The following is a 17,437-nucleotide window of genomic DNA, read 5'->3' on the forward strand; positions in this document are numbered from 1 at the left end:
GGGTTTTCCTAAATCTTAGTCTATAAATTCACGGTTGGTAATGTCCCTTCTATTTCAAAGATACCTTTTCCTTACGTTTATTAATTTTGTTCTTTTCACATTCTCTATATCTCATCTGAACCCTTTGAACCTTGAGATCCCCCTACCTTCCTCCCCTTCTTCTTGACTCTCCATTTGATAAGTGCTAGGAAATTGGTCTCTGGAATAGGTGCCTTATTCTCTAGGCCTTTGCAGCTCATGGCAAAGTGTCATGCCTTCTTCTTTTTCCTCCCTTGTTGAATCAGCCAGCTAAGCGCATTGAGGCCCTAAGGGTAGACTGCGTGTATACAAGACTATACATGATCATCATCATCATCATCATAATAATGAGTACGATTGGAATGGTCCAGTATAATCCTGACATTTAGTACATTAAGTGTGCAGTCTTGGTTGAATGCAAGCCTTTCCAACAGTACTAGAAGCAAATTATCCAGAGAATGCATAAAAAAAATGGATAAACAAATATTTTGTAAAATATTGTTCAAGCCAGACTCCTTATCTTAAAAAGCTAGATTAAAAAAGATCCTCCCTCGGTGACAGAGTGGAGGAGAGCGGTGGACCCGAATTGTTGGTTAAATTAGGCTACTTTCACGCTTGTGGCAGAGTGATCCGGCAAGCAGTTCCGGCAATCTGCATGCAAACGGACAGCATTTGTAGGCAGATCCTTAGTGTGAAAGTACCCTAATAGTACATCATTATTCTGTTTTTTTTGTGTGTTTTTTTTTCATTGTTTTCTTTCTCTCACCTGGGTATGGTGTGCTGGGGATGGGTCATTGATATAGGATGGAAAATATATTATATATAAATATATTATATAAAATATTAGTATTTTCTATTGAATAATAAAGATGATAAAAAAATAATCTAGAGAAACCTATTAAGCTTTCATGCTGTCCCATTCACTGTAAGACATCTTCCTTATTTTTTCTATATCTTTTTTTCAGCGACCAGTTTCAAGAAAAAGAAGAAAAAGTGTGATCATCAATTCAACATGTGATGAAATGTAACCTTGATGAAGAAAATATAACATATCCAATAGTGTTACCACCAGCAGATTGCATCATCAGTGCTTGGCTCCTAGATGCTATCAGCAGAGACCAAGATGATTACATCAGATATCTCAGGAAGTTCTCAAGGTTGCTGAAACCTGAAGGACATCTCATATTAATTGGGCTTATAGGCGTAACATACTATACAGTCGGGAAAGAAAGGTTCCAGGCTTTTACTTATGACGAGGAGTTTGTTAGGAAAGCTCTAGTTGGAGAAGGGTTTGTCATTGATGACTATAAGTCTAAGAAGAGAACGGCTGAGAGTGATCTTATTGATCATAAAGAAATCATATTCATTGTAGCTCACAAAGAGAAGTAAGTTTAAGTAGATACCTACTTCTATTTGAGGCACCCATTATAGGCATGCATCTTGAAGATAGTTTAACATAAAATTGCAAGGTAAGGTATGTGTGATGTATGCCACTGCATATACATAAAGTGGAAAATGCCACAAATAGGTTTTCATGTAGAGAAAAAAAATAAAAAAAAATACATTTAAAAGCACATTTGATAATACTTTGAGACAAAAACTTCAAATTTCTTTTAAACTTTAATACTAAATTGACTAATCAAAACATGGCTTCCTCTATGATCTATTTACCAAGACAACTTATAGAAAATCTTGTTAATTTGCTTAAGTCTAGTATGCAAAGGTAAAGTCTAGTATACAAAGGTGTTTTGCATTCAGGGGCGGACTGGCCATAGACCCTACAGGGAATTTTCCAGGTGGGACGATGCCCATAGGGCCACCAGAGTCCTCCTCACTGTCACTGGTCATTTACATACTACTGGGGGAACTATAGGGGTCATTGTTAAAGGAAGTCTAGGCAGCATACTGAAGGTAGGGCTGGCTTGGTACTGTGGCCCACATCTCACCTCCTAAGCCCTCTGCTTCATATCCATATTAGAGAAAACCGAACAAGGATGACAGAATGTGGCAGCTATCGATGGCCACCACAGAGGGTCAGCTTCTGGAGAGGTATTCTGTGGCATGGTATTATGTGCTGCCCTATGGTATTACTGGCCCTACCAACTTGTATTGGCCCCATATACTTGTGTTGCCCCACCTACAACATTGGAGTCACTTTTTTTTTTTTTTTTCAAGGGCCATTTTAAGTTTCTAGTCTTCCCCTGTTTGCACTACGGATATCATAAATTGTGTTTCTTCATTGTTGTGCCTTTAAAATCTTCAATAAGGTATTGATACGTGCCATACGTTGATTGCTAATTTTTTTAATATAAAATAAGCCAGCCAACAGATGCTTTAAAGAGGAGATGTGTTGATCATGTAAATGAACTGTAATCACTGTGATAAATTTGAAGCTTCTTCTGCTGTCTTTATTTTAGGCATTAAAAATGAATCTGTACCATAGGATTAAATTAGCCACTACTAGTGGGGATTTAAGAGGATGAAGGGGTTGTCTTACTTCAGCAAGAGGCATTTATAAATGTAGAGAAAGTTTATACGAGACACTTACTAATGTATTGTGTCCATATTGCGAGGTTATGACTAGTGTTGATTGAGCACCAAACTGCTCGGGTGCTCGAGTAGAACACCTCAGGATTCTCGGCTGTTCTACCGAGCATAATAGAAGTCAATGGGAGAACCCAAGCATTAAATCAGGCACCCCCCTGCTCTGAAGACGGGAGGGTATCTGGTTCACATGAAAAGGTCAGAAATTGATGGAAACACCACTGAAATGGTTTGGGAACAGCATGGGGAGGATGTCTGGATGCATCTTGGACTCCCAGGTTGCTGCTGGGAACAATTCGAGTAGTACGCCAATTTTACAGACTGACAATAATATGCACAAAACCAAAGGTAAAATCTGTTTTAGAGGAAAAATTGTTAGGAAACATTCATTCCTGTATATTTACTTGTATATAAAGTGCAAGTGCTGCCAAAAATCACAAGGAAGAGGTACTCCAATACAACCTGTATATCACATAATGGAGGCCCTCATTCACATTGTGGTACAATTGTTCAGGTAGTGGAACTCCTACACTCATAAAGTCTATGCACTAAGTGAAAGGGCTGCCAAAAATTACATGGAACCGATGCTCCAATACACCCTTTATTATACATAAACAGGGCCGTCTTTAATATTGATTGGACCCCGGGCAAAAATTTACTTGGGTCCCCTGGATCCCGCCTTCCCACACCTTAGCAGGCAATCACACCCTCCACCACAACACACACACAAAAAATCCACACATCTGGTAGAGTACAGTGAATGACTGTAAATACTTCTAGTTCTGAAGACTCCAGCGGCTCAGGAGCAGTACTCTGGGCAGCTGGGCTCAGGCTGGAAGTGGGCACCGCTCTGCAGGAAGGAGACCAGGGCTCGGCTCACCCTAGTGTTACAGTGCACCCCAGCACCCCACAGTATGCAGTATAGCACCCTATAGTATACAGCACCACACAGTATGCAGTATAGCACCCTATAGTATACAGCACCACACAGTATTCAGTTTAGCACCCCACACTATACAGTACCCCACAGTATATAGTAGAGCAGTATAGCAGCCCACAGTATACAACACCTCACTGTATACAACACCTCACTGTATACAGCACCCCAAACTATACACGATACAGCCCCCCACACTATACAGTACAGCAGTGTGGTGAAACCAACCTCGCCACTGGTTTTGGAGGGGGCTGTTTAAAAGCCTCTTGCCTCAGGATTATGGCCCATAGTAACTTTTAAACCCCTGAACCTATTCCAGGGAATTTTGGATAGGTTTGTCCCCCAAGTTATACTGTTTAAATTGATGTAAGTTATATGTATGGACAATGTAACCTCACAAAGTTATAACAACTTATAATAAGTGTAACTTGTCAGCTTGGGAGGAATATGCTGGGTGTGGTTCTATTGTCCCATTGTCCCATTGTGTGTTTAAATGGTGATGTCTGTCCTGTTGTCTCCACATGTGTATTGGTGATCTCCCCTTTGTCCTGAGAGATAATTGGATTGTCTTCGGTCGTCTCCCAGGTAGAGAGGAGGAAACCATGATGCATTGTGGGGATATGTTGTATCTGTCCTGTGTCGCAGTCTCCCTTTTGGTCCTCTAGGGGGCGGGAACGATTGATTGCTGTATTTACATTGTGTGTGTTGTGAATTACTGATTGGTTGGATTTCAAAACCCTGTGGGCAGTACTATGTTTGTTTTTTATCAATAAAAGAGGCTGTACTTGAAGTACAGTCAGAGCACTGCTTGACCCTCAACACGGAGCCTTGTCTCGTTATTGGGGGGATTCCATGTATGCTGTTGGAGACTGATTGCCAGGAGTGTAAGCCGACTGAATGCTTTTCCTGTTCGCCTGCTGACAGCTATTTGCGAGGTTCCAGTTTGGAGTGCTATTTTGTATCCAGTTCGGGAGGTTGGTGTTCTGCAGTAGCTGTGCCTGTCTCTCGGAAAGGGGCATATCGCCTGAACGGATCTTAACCCCTTGTCTGCTGAAATGGTGCCGTTACATTGGTGGCAAGCAGCGGGATCGTTCCTACAGCCAGAAGGACAGCTACAGGAGACACCATTTCTTTGGATTTTACAATTTAAGGGCAACGCATGTCCCAGTACAGCGACCCTAAAAGCAACAGGATGGAACCAGCAGTGTTATACGAAGAGGAGGACCTGGATGGCCGGGATGCATTAAGGAAATGTATCTGGTACCAGGCCCTGGATAATGTACAATACCAGCGAGGTGAGAGTCTCCCCAGTGAAGAGCTGCGGTTGCAGAAGCAAGTGGCCCTGCGGATGTCCTTCCTGGGAGAGCAGCCCCTGGAGGAATGGGTGAAGGAACTAGAGCACCGGGTATGGCAGGAGCTATGGCTGGAGGATGCCTACCAGGCGCTTTGGTGGTATGTGGCACAGTTTATACCCTGGACAGCTGAGCATGACAAGCCAGAGGGAGAGGAGTTTGATGGTCCTGGCTTGTTATGGGAGTCCTTTGCAGAGCCTGACTTCGGGAGCCCTGCACAGTCCAGACTTCAGGACATTTTCTATGAGAGGGAGGCTAGGCATGAGTGGGATGACCCCCATGAGGTAGAGCAAGACCTGGCTCACCTAGCAACCCTGGAGTGGGAACTGGAGCAGGACTACCGAGATCTCTTCCACTCCATTGGGAAGGCTCAGCAGGACAGCAAGAAGTCAGACCCAGGTCCAGAGCCCTTCAGCTGGGAGGATATTGTTGATGTTTACTGGGAAGAACCCCAGGTGGCCGGTGGAGATGGGACCGAGGTCTCTCCACCGGTCCTGCAGGGAATTGGGAGCCTAGTCTCCATTCCCCAGCAGCAGGCAGAGTTACAGGAGGCAGAGACAGTCAGTCCTGTCCCCCAGCGGCAGAGTGTCCTACAGGGAATAGAGAGCCCAGCCTCCTTTCCCCAGCAGCAGGACACTGTATTGGGAGCGGAGGCGGTCGGTCGCCCTCCCCGGCGGCTGGAAGTATGCATGGGAGAGGAGCACGTTACCTCCTCTCCCCAGCGGCGGCTTAACTCACCAGGGGGAGACAGTAAGCCCCACAACTGTGCAGATGGGACTGTGGTCTCTGCACTTACAGCACAGGGGGTAGGGACAGTCGTTCCTGTCCCCCAGCAACCGGGCTGTTTAGCCAAAGGGGAGACAGTCGGTTTCCCCCTCCAACAACCAGACTCCAACCAGGCTTCTTCTTCCATGGTAGCGCTGGTACCAGGGCAGAGTCCCGCTGATCCCTGCCCACAAAGCAACCTCCACTCAAAGCCAGGGAGCAACTCAGAGACCGGGAGTACCAGCTACAAATCTAATCTTGGTGGATTCACTGGACAGAGACAGGCTATGAAATTCAGCAGGTCCAGTATCTTGTTGTGGGTGGCCTGCCAGACTAACTCAGGTACCGACCGGCGTGAGGTCAGGTATCTGGTTAGTCTTCCCTGGGGGGGGGGGGAGATGTGTGGCGAAACCAACCTCGCCACTGGGTTTTGGAGGGGGCTGTTTAAAAGCCTCTTGCCTCAGGATTATGGCCCATAGTAACTTTTAAACCCCTGAACCTATTCCAGGGAATTTTGGATAGGTTTGTCCCCCAAGTTATACTGTTTAAATTGATGTAAGTTATATGTATGGACAATGTAACCTCACAAAGTTATAACAACTTATAATAAGTGTAACTTGTCAGCTTGGGAGGAATATGCTGGGTGTGGTTCTATTGTCCCATTGTCCCATTGTGTGTTTAAATGGTGATGTCTGTCCTGTTGTCTCCACATGTGTATTGGTGATCTCCCCTTTGTCCTGAGAGATAATTGGATTGTCTTCGGTCGTCTCCCAGGTAGAGAGGAGGAAACCATGATGCATTGTGGGGATATGTTGTATCTGTCCTGTGTCGCAGTCTCCCTTCTGGTCCTCTAGGGGGCGGGAACGATTGATTGCTGTATTTACATTGTGTGTGTTGTGAATTACTGATTGGTTGGATTTCAAAACCCTGTGGGCAATACTATGTTTGTTTTTTTATCAATAAAAGAGGCTGTACTTGAAGTACAGTCAGAGCACTGCTTGACCCTCAACACGGAGCCTTGTCTCGTTATTGGGGGGATTCCATGTATGCTGTTGGAGACTGATTGCCAGGAGTGTAAGCCGACTGAATGCTTTTCCTGTTCGCCTGCTGACAGCTATTTGCGAGGTTCCAGTTTGGAGTGCTATTTTGTATCCAGTTCGGGAGGTTGGTGTTCTGCAGTAGCTGTGCCTGTCTCTCGGAAAGGGGCATATCGCCTAAACGGATTTTAACCCCTTGTCTGCTGAAACGGTGCCGTTACAAGCAGTATAGCACTCCCCCCCCCACTATACAGGCCCCCCCACACAGTATACAGGCCCCCACACAGTAAACAGGCCACCACACAATATACAGCCCATTACACAATATATAGCCCACCACACAATATACAGCCCATTACACAATATACAGCCCACCACACAATATACAGCCCACCACACAATATACAGCACCCCACTATACAGTAGTTTACAGTATATTAACATAACAGCCCCTGTCACCTTTTTCTGATGTAATCTTTACACAAAAAAGCTCCACAGTTAACTTCTGTAGGACCTGTGATGACCTCATAGCCATGTGACCAGTAATTGCTAGGTTACTGGTCACATGGTAATGATGTCATTAAGGTCCTAAAGCAAAACTCATTAAGGTCCTAGAATTAAGATCATTAACACAGTACGATCATGATGCCTTTGTAGCCGACAGCCTGACTAGGGTTGCCACCCGTCCGGGATTCACCCGGACAGTCCGGGTTTGTAATCCTGTGCCCGGGTACAAGCCTTTCTTAGACCCGGGCACAGGATTATTCATTCAAACTGCAGTGTGGTCCGACCGAGACTCCGATCGCATATTTAAGCTGTCACTCCGGGTGATCAGCTGAGCGCAGCGCTCCCGAGCCTCCCCCCTCCCTCCTCCTCCCTCCTCCTCCTCCTCCTCCTCCATCCTCCAGTGATGCCAGGCAGCGCTGTGTGTTCACTCACTGTTCAGGCTCCTCCTCTGCCTCCCAGTCCCTCCCTCCCTCTCTCTCTGATAAGGAACAGGAAGTGATGACATCAGAGAGAGAGGCAGAGGGAGCTCCGTGGGAGAAATCATTCTACTTCTCCTCTCCAGCCCAGCTCCAGCAGCCTGCCCATGTAGTGGCCAGCCAAGTGCCCACTGTGCCCTACATGCAGACAACCTGACCAAGACAGTCCTAACTCCTGAGTCCTGACACCTGTCCTAGTCTGTCACTCACTTCTAAAAAGGTATACATAGAAACTATTACATACAATTACACAATTCAAATGTTTTATGTCACCCCACTAAACTCTTTTTTTTGCCTTCTTATAATCCCTATACTGCGATATATGAATACATAATGTTATTAGTCATTTTGGTTTAGTAGATAATGAATAAAACTGACTTTTATAATATGTAAATTACCTGTCTACCAGCAGGTAGGGCGGTTACTTGCTGGTAGCAGCCGCATGCTCTTTTCATAATGACGCCCCCTCCTCATGTCGATTGACAGGGCCAGCGAACGCGATCGTTCTCTGGCTGGCCCTGTCTGGTATCAAGATCTCGCGCCTGCGCCGTAACGGTCTTCAGTTGGTGCAGGTGCACTGAGAGGAGGACACTCGCTCGGCCGCTCCATCCTCAGTGCGCCTGCGCCGGGTGTAGATGTGACGTCATCGGCGCAGGCGCATTGAGGATGGAGCGGCCGATCGAGTGTCCTCCTCTCAGTGCACCTGCACCAACTGAAGACCGTTACGGCGCAGGCGCGAGATCTTGATACCAGACAGGGCCAGCCAGAGAACGATCGCGTTCGCTGGCCCTGTCAATCGACATGAGGAGGGGGCGTCATTATGAAAAGAGCATGCGGCTGCTACCAGCAAGTAACCGCCCTACCTGCTGGTAGACAGGTAATTTACATATTATAAAAGTCTGTTTTATTCATTATCTACTAAACCAAAATGACTAATAACATTATGTATTCATATATCGCAGTATAGGGATTATAAGAAGCCAAAAAAAAGAGTTTAGTGGGGGGACAGAAGCCCATTAAACAGGTTTCTGAATCTGTCAATCATCAGAAAAAACGTTATGTTATGTAGCTGACTGAGGTTAGCGATGTGCTAATACTACATAACAGTATGTTTTATAACTCCCTGCCGCTGCCGCCGTTCTCTTAAAATAAAGACTTATAATATGCTAATGAGCCTATAGGTGCTATGAGGGCGTTCCTGCAGCACCTAGAGGCTCAGTCTATTCACCCTTTGTCAGTGGCACGCCCATGTCCAGTTGATTGACGTCCAAGTTCTCCTCTTCGTCCCGTAAATCCCGCGCCTGCAGCGAATACTAAAAGGGACAGCGCAGGCATGGGATCAGGGGCGTAACGATTGCGGTGCGACAGCGACCAGGGGTGGAGACGGGACATGGTTGGAGGCGGGACATGGGCGTGGCTGGAGGCGGGGCCTGGAAGGGGGCCCTCCCTCCCTTCTGTTCGGGTTTGGCTTGAAGAAAAGGTGGCAACCCTAAGCCTGACACCCGGGGCAGTAGCTAGCAGGGCTTAAGAGGCAGCTGCCTTGGGCCCCCCAGGAGCAACTGGGCCCAGGGCAGCTGCCCCTTTTGCCCCTTGGTAAAGACGGCCCTGTACATAAAGGAGGGCATCATACACACACTTGAAAAATTATGATTGATGTCCGTGACCCTCAAAAACATTAGGAGCGAGGGCCTGCGGGTAACCCTCTAAAACAATATTGGCGAGGGCCGGCTGCTGATCTGACCATCTAACACATTAGGGGCGAGGGCCTGCTGCTGAGCTGACCATCTAAAACATTATGGGCAAGAGCCTGCTGCTGAGCTGAGCTGACCATCTAAAACATGAGGGGTGAAGGCCTGCTGCTGAGCTGACCATCTAAAAAATTAGGGGTGAGGGTCTGCTGCTGAGCTGACTCTCTAAAACATTAGTGGCGAGTGCCTGCTGCTGAGCTGACCATTAAAACAATTATGGTTGAGGGCCTGCTGCCTAGCTTACCATCGAAAAAATTATGGTTGAGGGCCTGCTGCTGACCTCTAAAACATTAGGAGCGAGGGCAGCCTAATAAGCATGTTGATATGATGGAGGATGAGGAGGAAGACGAGAAAAGGAAGATTGAACCATATACCCTTTTTTGTGGTGGAATATAGTATAGTATTCAATACACCATAAAAGCCACATTAAAAGTGCCTTAATGTTCAGCAGCTTTCCTCTGGTGGATTAGAGAAGTCAGTTTATTTTGATAAGAGTCAACCTGTCAGCATTTTCAGTTGACAGGCGGATGCGCTAATCAGTTATTATGCACCCAGCAGCACTAAATACCTGCTCTGACAAATCGCTGGCGGAAGGGCAGGCCAGCACCTCCAAGGATTAGAGCGCCAGTTTGTGCCATGTGTCCAGCTTGGACACCCAATAGTTATAAGACACAGAGGGATTATTGAGGACGCAGACACGGTCTGCTATGTACTCCTTCACTATCTTACAAAATGTTTCCCTCCTTGTGACAGTAGGCCACGTATCAGGGTGCTGGTGCTGGTGGGGTGTCATGAAACTGTCCCAGGCCTTGGAGAGTGTTGCCCTGCCTCTGTTGGAACTCCTCGGTTGGCCAAGGAACTACGTACTCTGTCGCCAGCGTTGTCAGCTGGAAATTTTTGGAGCAATTTTTCCACCAGGACCTGGTATTGCACCATTTTGCTAGTCCTCTCCACCACAGGAATGAGAGATAAGAAGACTTTGCTGTCCTCATCAGCAGTATGAATCTGTAACGGGGCGCCGAAGGCGCACTTGGTCTCCCATCAGCCGCAGACCTGCTGCTTAGCTTCGGGAGCGAGGATCTGTGTTCGGCCTCGTTCCCAGGGTGGCTTTGCCTGCTGGTAGGCTCCCTGCTCCTAGGTCTGCCTTGAGCGTCGAGCTGATCACTCAGTGCTCGACTTGTCTGTCTGTCGGTTATGTGACGCTGGCCACGTCACATGACCCTCACTTCCCACTATAAATACAGGCAACCTGCTGGCTACAGGTTGCCTGCGATTTTGGTCCCTTAGGCTGTGTATTATTATTTGTTATTAAGCTTACCTTTGGATTTGACCCTTGATCTGCTTCCTGACACCTCTTCTGCCAGCTCCCTGAACCTTGACGCTACCTCTCAGATTATGACCTCGGCTTGCTTTTGGATTTTGTCTTTGCCTCTTCTCTTGTACTGATGTAACCTCCCGGATTTTCACCTTGGCTAGTTTACCCACCTCGCCCTTCCGTTTTTGGTGGTATCTTGCTTGTTCCACCTCTGTCCACTCGAATGCTACCTCTCAATGGCTGTTCGCTTCCCTGCTGTCTCTATCTCTCTGCTTGCACTTACTCAGGTCAGGGACTATCGCCCAGTTGCCCCCTGTCACCTCGGGCGGGTGGTGCAAGTAGGCAGGGACAAGGGACCGGGTGGCAGCTCAGGGAGTGCACCTCCGCTCTATATTTATACCTGTGATGCTACCCCGTGACAGAATCACAGGCCTTAATTTAGCATGGACCCTCTACAGAGCCTCACTGAACTTGTGCAGGGTCTTGCCCAAATAGTACAGGAACTTGAGGAGAGATTACAGGTTCAGGAGACCATCCGAATTCCCCCTATTCTTGCTTCCGCCACCGTTCAGGTGGAACCACACAATAAATTACCCGATCGGTTTTTGGGTGACCGCCAAAGTTTTTTAGCTTTCAAGGAAAGCTGTAAACTTTATTTTTGACTACATCCTCACTCCTCTGGTTCTGATCCACAGAGGGTTGGTATTGTCATCTCCCTGCTTCAAGGGGACCACCAGAAATGGGACTTTTCTTTGTCTCCAGATTCCCCTTGTCTTAATTCTGTGGACCTCTTTTTCCAGGCGTTAGGCGTTATTTATGATGAACCAGACTGAGCCTCTGTAGCAGAATCCAATCTTAAGGCCCTCACTCAGGGGAATTGTCCCGTTGAGGATTATTGTACGCAGTTCCACAAGTGGTGCGTTCCCTCGGGTTGGAACAAACCAGCGCTCAAATGTCAATTTAGGGCAGGCTTGACTGAGAAGTTAAAAGACATGTTGGTTTGTTATCCCTGTCCTGACTCTTTAGAGGAGACCATGACGCTAGCCATCAGACTAGATAGACGGATCAGAGAGAGACAGCGAGAGCATTTATTTTCTCCTCATACCCTTCTTCAACCTGAGGTTTCCCCCATTGAACTCAAAATGGAGGCCCACTCGGACGAGCCCATGCAACTCGGGATGACGCGAAGAGAGCTACGTCATCGTCGGGGGTCTTGTTTTTATTGTGGGGATCCCGACCACTGGATCCGTCAGTGTCCTAAAGCTTTGCCTTCTGGAAAGTCATCCAAGTCTGAAGGATCCAAGGATAAGGTACTCCCGGAGGTGGTAATAAGTAGTTTATTGTTGCCGGTTTCTATTGCCTTTGGAGTCTTAAAGTGGTCAGGAAAGGCCTTTGTGGATTCAGGGTCAGCTTTTAGTTTTATTGATTGCAAATTTGTTGAACAAATGGGAATTCCTATACTAGACCAATCCAGGTTGTCGCTATCGATTCTACCTCCCTGCTAGGGGGCACGGTAAAACTCCATACTCCGGAGGTTACCCTGTCTGTGGGGGTCTGCCACTCAGAGAAATGCTCTTTCTTTGTTTTAGAGAATCTTCCTGTTCAGGTAGTCCTTGGTATGCCCTGACTTCAGCAACACAATCCGGTCATTAACTGGAGTTCGGGCGAGTTAGAGAGATTGGGGCCTAACTGTAGTTCCTGCTTAACCGTAGTTCAAGCTGGGGTTTCATCAGATATTATTCCTCATTTTATTTCTGATTATTCAGATGTTTTTTCCACCACTGAGACAGATACTCTCCCTCCCCATAGGTCTTATAACTGTGTTATCGACTTGGTACCCGAGTCCAAATTTCCTAAAGGACGGATTTATAATCTTTCCGGTCCTGAGCGCCGGGCCATGAAAGACTATATCCAGGAGAGTCTCAAGAAGGGACATATTAGGCCCTCCACCTCTCCCCTGGGAGCAGGATTCTTTTTTCGCTAGAAAGAAGGACTGTGGTCTCAGGCCCTGCATTGACTATAGAAATTTGAATAAAATCACTATTAGAAATCAGTATTCCATCCCGTTGATTCCTGATTTGTTTAACCAGATTTTAGGTGCTTTGTGGTTTTCTAAATTTGATTTGAGAGGAGCGTATAGCCTAGTTCCTATTAAGGAGGGAGATGAGTGGAAAACTGCTTTTAACCCCTTAAGGACTCAGCCCTATTTCACCTTAAGGACTTGGCCATTTTTTGCAAATCTGACCAGTGTTACTTTAAGTGCTGATAACTTTAAAACGCCTTGACTTATCCAGGCCATTCTGAGATTGTTTTTTTTTTTTGTCACAGATTGTACTTCATGATTCATGACACTGGTAAAATTAAGTCAATTAATTTTTATTTATAAAAAATAAAAATTTTCAAGTTTCAATTTCTCTACTTCTATAATACATAGTAATACCTCCAAAAATAGTTATTACTTTACATTCCCCATATGTCTACTTCATGTTTGGATCATTTTGAGAATGATATTTTTACAAGGCTTAGAAGTTTAGAAGCAAATCTTGAAATTTTTCAGAAATTAAGAAAAAAAAAACGAATTTTTAGGGACAAGTTCAGGTCCGAAGTCACTTTGCGAGGCTTACATAATAGAAACCACCCAAAAATGACCGCATACTATAAACTACACCCCATAAGGTATTCAAAACTGATTTTACAAACTTTGTTAACCCTTTAGGTGTTCCATAAGAATTCATGGAATATAGAGATACAATTTCAAAATTTTACTTTTTGGGCAGATTTTCCAGTTACAAAGCAAGGGTTAATAGCCAAACCAAACTCAATATTTATGGCCCTGATTCTGTAGTTTACAGAAACACCCCATATGTGGTCGTAAACCACTGTACGGGCACACGGCAGGGCACAGAAGGAAAGGAATGCCATACGGTTATTGGAGGCAGGTTTTGCTGGACTGTTTTTTTTTTTTTTTACACCATGTCCCATTTGAAACCCCCTGATGCACCCCTACAGTAGAAACCCCATAAAAGTAACCCCATATAAGAAACTACACCCCTCAAAGTATTCAAAATTGATTTTACAAACGTTGTTAACCCTTTAGGTGTTCCACAAGAATTAATGGAAAATAGAGATACAATTTCAAAATTTCACTTTTTTGGCAGATTTTCCATTTTAATCATTTTTTTCCAGTTACAAAGCAAGTGTTAACAGCCAAACAAAACTCAATATTTATGGCCCTGATTCTGTAGTTTACAGAAACACCCCATATGTGGTCGTAAACCGCTGTACGGGCACACGGCAGGGCGCAGAAGGCATACGGTTTTTGAAAGGCAGGTTTTGCTAGACTGTTTTTTTTGACACCATGTCCCATTTAAAGTTCCCTGATGCACCCCTAAAGTAGAAACTCCAAAAAAGTGACCGCATTTTAGAAACTACGGGATAGGGTGGCAGTATTGTTGGCACTAGTTTAGGGTACATGTGATTTTTGGGAGGCAAGGTAACAAGAAATAGCTGTTTTGGCACCGTTTTTATGTTTTGTTATTTACAACATTCCTCTGAAAGGTTAGATCATGTGATATTTTTATAGACCAGGTTGTCACGGGCGCTGCTATACCTAATATGTATACTTTCTTTTTTTTTATGTAAGTTTTACACAATGATTTCATTTTTGAAGTAAAAAAAATCATGTTTTAGTGTTTCCATAATCTGAGAGACATATTTTTTTTAGTTTTTGGGCGACTACCTTGGGTAGGGTATGATTTTTGCGGGATGAGATGATGGTTTTATTGGCACTATTTTGGGGTGCATATGACTTTTTAATCGCTTGCTGTTACACTTTTTGTGATGTAAGGTGACAAAAAATGGTTTATTTAGCAATTTTTTTATTTTTTACAGTGTTCATCTCAGAATTAGGTCATGTGATATTTTTATAGAGCCAGTCAATACGGATGCGGCGATACCTAATATGTATACTTTTTTTTAATTTAAGTTTTACACAATAACAGCTTTTTTAAAACAAAAAAAAATGATGTTTTAGTGTCTCCATATTCTGAGCCATAGTTTATTTTTATTTTTTGGGCGATTGTCTCAGGTAGGGGCTCATTTTTTGCGGGATGAGTTGGTGGTTAGATTGGTACTATTTTGGTGGGCAAACAACTTTTTGATCGCTTGCTGTTGCACTTTTTGTGATGTAAGGTGACAAAAAAATTGTTTATTTAGCACTTTTTTTATTTATTTTTACGGTTCATCTGAGGGGTTAGGTCATGTGATATGTTTATAGAGCCGGTCGATACGGACACGGTGATACCTAATATGTATACTTTTTTTTCCCCCTATTTTTTACCAATTTTTTTTTACTTTATTTGGGGAGAATTATGCTTTTGTTTGTTTTTACTTGAAACTTATAATTTTGGGGGGGGGGGGAATTTTTTAAACTTTTTTTTCACTTTATTTTTTGTCCCACTTTGGGACTTGAACTTTGGGGGGTATATTCCTTTACAATGCATTCCAATACTTCTGTATTGGAATGCATTGGCTGTATGAGTAATACTGTGTGTATTACTCATACAGCTTCCGGCCTGTGAGATCCAGGGGGCTGGATCTCACAGGCACATCACAGGAAGACAGCGGCGATGCCTCAGGAAGGCATTGCGCTGCCTTCCATGCCATCGGGTCCCCCCTACAGTCGCATGGGGACCCAATGGCACCTCCGATCGCCGCTGCAAACCTCAGGTAAAGCCGCAAACCACAGGTCTGAATTGACCTGCGGTTTTCGGCGATTGCCGATACAGGGGAGTCACGTGAACTCCCCCGGAGTTGTGACAGGATGTCCGCTGAATGATTTCAGCGGACATCCTGTTCCTGTTAACCCCCGCTGCAGTCTAGTTTTAAAGTTATGACGTAACGGTACGTCATGGGTCCTTAAGGACTCGGAAAACATGCCGCACTGGTATGTCATAAGTCCTTAAGGGGTTTATACTCCAGAGGGACACTTTGAGTATCTTGTTATGCCATTCGGTATTTGCAATGCCCCAGCTGTGTTTCAGAATTTCATGAATTACATTTTTAGAGAACTCATCGGCAAAGTTATGATTGTTTATCTCGATGATATTCTTGTCTTTTCACCTGACTGGGATTCTCATGTGTATCACATCAGATTGGTTTTTAAAATCCTCAGGGAGAATCATCTGTCCGTTAAATTAGAGAAATATGTGTTTGGAGTTCAAGAGATTCCTTATCTCAGCTATATTCTTACTCCTCATTCATTTAAAATGAATCCCAGTAAGGTTCAGGCTATCCAAGACTGGGTAAGACCATCCTCCTTAAAAGGCATCCAACGCTTTTTAGAATTCGCCAATTTTTACCATAAATTCATAAATAATTTTTCTGTTATTAGTAAGCCCCTTACTGACTTAACTAAAAAAGGTTCTGATCTGGTTAACTGGTCGTTGGAGGCCTGTCAGGCCTTTGATACCCTTAAAAATTGTTTTTTCAGATGGCTACAGTGTTGGTTCAGCCCGATACCGAGGAACTTTTTGCTGTGGAGGTTGATGCCTCAGAGGATGGTGTGGGGGGCATCCTTTCTCAGGGGTCTTCTAACCTCACTAATTTAAGGCCATGGGCCTTCTTCTCTCGTAAGTTCTCTCCTTCGGAGAGAAATTACGATATTGGAAACCGCAAATTACTGGCAATAAAATGGGCATTTGAGGAATGGAGGCATTTTTTGGATGGAGCTAGACACCATATTACTGTCCTGACCGATCATAAGAACTTAGTGTTTCTTGAGGTGGCCAAACGCCTTAATCCTAGACAAGCCAGATGGGCCCTGTTTTTTTACTAGTTTTTATTTTTCTGTTACTTTCAGACCAGGAAGTAAAAATATTAAGGCAGATGCCTTGTCCTGGAGTTTTAATGCCGTCCAACCTCCTGACATCCCCCCTGGAACCCATCTTGCCGGCAAGCATCTTTGAGGCAGCAGTTTCTGCGGCTCTTTCCTCTTATATTAAACGGGCTCAGCAACTTGCTCCTCCACAAACACCAGCAGATAAGTTATTTGTTCCTGAGTGCTTTCGTTCTCAATTATTGGGTGAATGTCATGACTCCGTACTCTCTGGTCATCCAGGTATTGCTGCCACTAAGGAATTGCTGCCAAGGTGTTTCTGGTGGCCCACTTTGTCTAAGGATGTACGGTCTTATGTTTTGGCTTGCAATGTTTGTGCCAGGTCTAAGACCCCGAGAACACTACAACCACTACCCATTCCCTGCAAGCCATGGTCTCACATTTCCATGGATTTTATTTCTGATCTGCCCCCTTCTGAGGGGAAATCAGTGGTGTGGGTAGTGGTTGACCGTTTTAGCAAGATGGTGAACTTTGTTCCTTTAAGTAAGCTCCCTGATGCGAAGACTTAGCATCCTTGTTCATTGAACATGTGGTACGTCTGCATGGTGTCCCTGAGAATATTGTCTCTGATAGAGGCGTTCAGTTTGTTTCTGGTTTCTGGAGGGCTTTTTGTCGAAGATGCGACATCTCTTTATCCTTTTCGTCTGCTTTCCATCCACAGACTAATGGGCAGACGGAACGGTTAAATCAGGCAGTGGAGCTGTTTCTAAGGTGCTATGTATCACATAATCAACTCTTATGGGTGAGATACCTCCCGTTGGCAGAATTCTCTATTAACAATCGAGTTAATTCTTCCACGGGGGTGTCTTTTTTTTGTACCAGTGGTTTGCATCCTTGCTTTT

The 17,437-nt window shown here is 44.9% G+C and overlaps 1 pseudogene; it reads left to right on the plus strand.

Annotated features, from left to right (window-relative positions):
• LOC122926206 overlaps positions 1 to 17,437 on the plus strand; it is a 139,325-nt pseudogene that overhangs the window by 70,372 nt on the left and 51,516 nt on the right.

This window comes from Bufo gargarizans, chromosome 2, assembly GCF_014858855.1.
Source record: "Bufo gargarizans isolate SCDJY-AF-19 chromosome 2, ASM1485885v1, whole genome shotgun sequence".
NCBI classification, from domain to species: domain Eukaryota; kingdom Metazoa; phylum Chordata; class Amphibia; order Anura; family Bufonidae; genus Bufo; species Bufo gargarizans.